Here is a 6,000-nt window from a genome sequence, read left to right as displayed (position 1 = left end):
TCCTAAAAGTAATGTTTGGTTAGTTGAATATTTTCAATCGGAATGAACTTAAATTTTCTTTTTTACCCTTAGAGAAAAATAAGAGAAAAAATTAGATGGAAAGTAAAATTGAATGTGAGAGACACATATGATGAGAGAGAAAGTATGATGGGAAAAAATTAAGAGAGAGAAAGTATGATGAGAGAAAATGAGGAGAGAGAGCTTGATAGGAGAGATTGAGAAGAGAAAAAGTATGATGAGAGAGAAAGTGTGTTGAGAGAGAAAGAGTAATTGGGAAAAATAAAGAGAGAAAGTGTGATGAGAGAAAGTATGATGAGAAAATGTGATGAGAGAGAATGTGTGATGGGAAAAAATGAAGAAAGGGAAAGTGTGATGAGAGAAAATGAGGAGAGAGTGTGTGATGGAAAAGAATGAAGAGAGAGAAAGTGAGATGAGAGAAAATATGGAGAGAGAGTATGGTAAGAGAGATTGAGGAGAGAGAAAGTATGATGAAAAAATGAAGAGAGATAAAATAATGAGAGAGAGTGATGAGAGAGAATACAAAGAGAAAATGGTAGAGAATGTATGATGAGAGAGAATAAGGAGAGAGAGAGTGATGGAAGAGAATGAAGAGAGAGAAAGTGCGACTAGATAAAATATGGAGAGAGAGTATGGTAAGAGAGATTCAGGAGAGAGAACGAATGATGAGAGGAAAAGTATGATGAAAAAAATGAGAGAATTAAGAGAGAGAAAATAATGAGAGAGTGTATGATGAGAGAGAAAATTGTAAAGAATGTGTGATGAGAGAGAATAAGAAGAGATAAAATATGTTGAAAGAAAAAATATGATGATAGAATGAGGAGAGAAAGTATGATGAGAGATAACAAGGAGAGAGAATGAAATGAAAGAAAAATTAAACAAATATACTAAGGGTATTTTTGTCCAAAACTTAATTCTTATTCCCATTCCATCAAAACCTAAGGGAGGGGGTGGGTTTCATCCAGGTTTGGAAATGAATCCATTCCCTTATTTCCAAACGTCTAAACCAAACACCACCTTAATATAAACATTTAATTGAACTTAACACACGAACCCTGCAATAGAACAACACAAGGATAACACACGAAAGATCTTGTCACGCCCCAAAGGAGTCCCTGTCCGAGAAAATTTCGGCAGCATCTCCCCTGTACGGTGGACAATCTGAAACTTTTCTACATCCTCATATACCTCAGCCACAGGCGGCTGGAATAATAACAATAAATAAAAACAATCACCATGCAGTTTATATAGATATTCAACCTCTGGCTGTCACAACCACGCAGTTAATAATAGTAATCACAAACAATAGTACTCTGACTCGAAATCCACCCTACTCAACTACACTCGTAAAGCTCAAATCCGGCGAACTCACCTCTTCTGCCGTCCAGGCAGGCATGTAGTAGAATAAAATCCAAATCATACCAAAAGTCCATCAAAACGGAAGGATTCCATACAATATCCATATGTAAAATCCAAAACAAGACTAAAACAAAGTCTGATAGAGCAAAGCTAAAATAAAATATCCAAGTATCAAATCAACGAAGTCTAAAACATAGTCAAATGAGAAGCATAAACAAAACCAAAGATAACTATAGCTGATGGTCTGCAGGGGACTAGCAACTGGAACTCTCTCTCCTGACAGCATCAACCTGAAATATAACAACAATGGAGGCGGGGTGAGTCCAACACTCAACAGGTACAATTGATATACAAAGTAGGGAAATAACACCTAGCACTAATCATGCGTACATTCTCCTAATAAGAAAGATAAAAATGCATCTGAAGTAAACAGGAGAAAAACTGTACTAACCAGGACCTGAGTATAAGATCAAACAGCCCGAGAGATAAGGAAATCCTGTATGCATGTCAAACATAGGTATTCAAACAATATGCAGCATATAAATGCAGCAAACACAAACACAAGCAATAAATGCATCATGCATATGATGCCAATGATGCGTCCTGGTCACCCCTGACGCCAGTTGATCATCTCTGTCACGCCCCAGAGGAGTCCCTGTCCGAAGAAATTTCGGCAGCATCTCCCCTGTACGGCGGACAATCTGAAACTTCTACATAACCCATATACCTCAGCCACAGGCGGCTGGAATAATAACAGTAAATAAAACCAATCACCACGCAGTTTATATAAGTATTCAGCCTCTGGCTGTCACAACCACGCAGTTAATAAAATAAACAACATAGTAATACTCTGAATCAACCCTACACACCTAAACTCAAATCCGATTTTTTTCTTACCTCTTCTGCCGTTCAGGCAGGCATGTAGTAGTATAAAATCGAAAACAAATCCATCAACGAGACAAAGTATATAATATCTAAGTATTCAACATCCAAATCCAAATATAGTCAAGTGAGAATCAAAAACAATACAAACGATAGCAAATAGCTGGAGGTCTGTAGGGACCAGCACTACGTGCAGTGAGGACTAGCGACTAGAACTCCCTCCTGACAGCATCAATCTGAAAATAACAACAATGGAGGCGGGGTGAGTCCAACACTCAGCAGGTACAGTTGATATGCAAAGTAAAGAAATAACACCTAGCACTAATCATGCGTACAGTCTCCTGATGAATAAAGGTAAATGTCAAACTGAAGTAAGCAGGAGAGAAACTGTACTAACCAGGACCCAGTCTAAGAACAAATAGTCTGAAAGGTATAGAAGACCTGTTTGCATGTCAATCAAGGTATCCAAGCAATGTGCAGCATATAAGTGCAACAAACACAAACACAAACAATAAATGCATCATGCATATGATGCCAATGTCATGGTCACCCCTGACGCAGTCAGCCGACTCACATCAACAGTGGGACCGAGTGGGTAGGGCTGTGACAACCGTGCACTCAGCAACACTACTCCTGATGAGTGATCGAGTGGACGGGATGCTGTCGGAGTACATACGTACTCCTACCCCAAATCATAAATGGGGGAGCGCAATGCTCTCATCTCCCGGTACACTATGACGGGGAGGAATCTCTAACGTGCTACACGCTGCGTCACACTACCCATGAGCGGATCAACGGAGCACCGGAAGAGTCAAACTGACGTGCTACCACGCTGTGTCCCGCTACCCATGAACCGAACAGTGATGAAACTGGCAAAGTGCTCGATAATAAAGGAGCAATCAATCACTCAGCATGCAATCATGCGAATGGTGCATGTCACTAAACATGGTAATATACTAAACCAATCTCTGGACATATCATAATGTGCACCAAAGCGAATGAATCATATCAAGGTATCTGATCATATAAGGTATCAAACCTAGGTCCTGACATGGTAAAATATGGTTATATCACTACCCATGAGCATGTGGAATCAGGTACATATCCATACAAGATGTAAACAAACAATCAATCAACAGGTAGCATGTATTGGGCAGTGATTAACCGAAACAAGTAAGAAACACAATTAATGCATCTTGTTAATTTAATTACTAAGCATATCAAAGACAATAAGTCAAAAGTACCCGCCTCCGAAAATAGAAAAGATCGTATCCGAAACAGATCCCTCGTCGAGACACCGTCTCGAGTCACAATCCTGTGATATCAAACAGACAATGTATTTAGCTATATAGCTAAATAAAAATCTCCAAAACTATTTAATACTCATATCCATTCCTTAATTCAACACATATACCTAGGTTAACATTAGTTATTAACCTATCTGTCCATCATCGACAAAATGATCAACACACTCATAGCAATGGCTCCTACATTGAAGTCAATATCCCTAATTATTCAACCATCAAAATGAACGCAAAAACTCACCAAGAAATAGGGATTCCTCAGTTGATCAAGGTCGGAGGTATACGCTGTGATACCGCTGTCCAATCATGGTTAAATGCCCAAAAATTAGAAATCCATTACCCATCCCCTATTTCAGCAACTAGGGATAACACTTACCTCAACCCACAGTCAAAGTGGATTGTTGCCGGAAGAAGTAGATGCTGGCAAACCTCCTCACTCACTGAAACCCTACTTAATAAAACGGAAGAAGATCAGGAATACAACCATAGTAAACAACTAGATCCCAAACTTCAACTAATTAACCTTTACCTTCTTGATCGCCAGAAACCAGAGAAAAGATATGGTCGGAGGCAGTGCTACGGCACGGAAGAACCCCAACAGTGTACTCGAGTGCCGGAATCGGGGGTGGCCAGCGCTACTCGAGTGGCTGGCGTCGGCTAAAGGAAAAAGGGTAACAGCCGCAACTGGAAGGGACTCGGTTAGGGCACAAAAAGTAGCAGCCGGCGCTAGGAACTCCACGGCAAGGACTAGAGCTCCGAGTGGTCGACGGTGGCTCTCAACTAGGGCAGAGATTGGGTCGCCGGCGTCGGCAAAGGAGAAAAGGAAGGAGATGGCATCGGCCGGCTAGGGCACGGCGAAACCAGCGATGGTGGCTTCGGTGTCGTGGAAGGGAAGAAAGGGCACAGGGACGGCGTGAAGAAGGAAAGGGAAGAAGGAGATGCAACCCGCGACCACGGCTTGAATTGTAAGGAGATGGGAACTGCCGCGGCGCCGATTAGGGCACGCGATCGGAGAAGAGTGAAGGGCGGCGTTGGGGAAATGGCTCGGCACGCGGGGGAGGAGAAAAGAAATAAGAAAGGAAAAATCAGAAAAAGAATAAAAAGAAAAATAATTAGAAAAGGAAAAGAAAATAAACTTTTCCTCACATAAATGAGTAGCCTAAACAGACTTTTTCTCGGCCCCGTACTTGTCCCCGTTACTCGTCCGTACGAGCTCCGAAAAATTCCCGAAAAATGTCCAAAAATTCCAGAAAATTCCCTTATTAATATTCGCCTATTTTCCGGTATTTTACATTCTCCCCCACTAATAAAAATTTGGTCCCCAAATTTCGTTATTTACCATCAGCAAGTACTAACAACAGATATATAGTATAAATGCTGAACGGTAAATAAATCACATACCTCAAGTGAAAAGATGGGGATATCGAGCTCGGATAGTATCCTCGAGCTCCCAAGTAGCCTCCTCATCCGAATGATGCTGCTATCCGACTTTAACCAGCCGGACAGTCTTGTTCCTCAACTGACGCTCTTTCCGGTCCAAAATCCGTACCGGAATCTCCTCATAAGTGGCGTCAGGCTGAACTGGAACTAAGACATCTGTCAACACATGTGTCGGGTCAGGTACGTATCTACTCAGCATAGATACGTGGAATACATCGTGCACGCCTACTAAGGACGGCGATAGTGCCAACCAGTAAGCTACTGCTCCAATCCTTTCCGAGATCTGGAAAGATCCAATGTACCGCGGAGCTGGCTTACCTCTGAGGTCAAATCTCTTCACCCCTTTCGTGGGCGAAACTCGCAGAAATATATAGCCGCAAATAGAGAACTCAAGGTGTCTCCGACTCGGGTCAGCATAACTCTTCTGGCAGTCTTATGTTTTTGACATCCTCTGTCTGATAATATGGACCACTTTGCCTCACGTTGAACTCTATGAGGTCTCAACAACTGGGTCTCTCGGATTCTCGTCCTGATCGACGACTGATCAACTATGGTAACAAGAATACTCTGCTCTGTCTGTCCCTGCTCCTTAATGTCTAACTCAGAGAAATCCTGAATCAAATCTGTGACCACAACTCGGTGGCAAGCTAAAGTCCCTCTGGACCTCTAGCTAAGTGCATCGGTATCCACATTAGCTTTTTCCCAGGTGATAGCTAATGGTACAATCATAATACTTCAGGAATTCCATTTATCTCCTCTGTCGAAGATTAAGTTCCTTCTGAGTGAACAGATATTTGAGACTCCGATGGTCAGTGAGAATCTCAATGTAATATCATACAGGTACTGCCGCCAAATCTTCAGGACAAAAATAACAGCGGCCAACTCCAGATCATGAACTGAGTATTTTCTTCTCAGGCTCCCTCAACTATCGAGAAGCATATAAGAATACTCTACCGTGCTGCACCAGAACAGCACCCATACCCTGTAGAGACGCGTC

This window comes from Zingiber officinale, chromosome 2A, assembly GCF_018446385.1.
Source record: "Zingiber officinale cultivar Zhangliang chromosome 2A, Zo_v1.1, whole genome shotgun sequence".
Lineage (NCBI taxonomy): Eukaryota > Viridiplantae > Streptophyta > Magnoliopsida > Zingiberales > Zingiberaceae > Zingiber > Zingiber officinale.
This window is presented reverse-complemented; position numbering follows the sequence as displayed.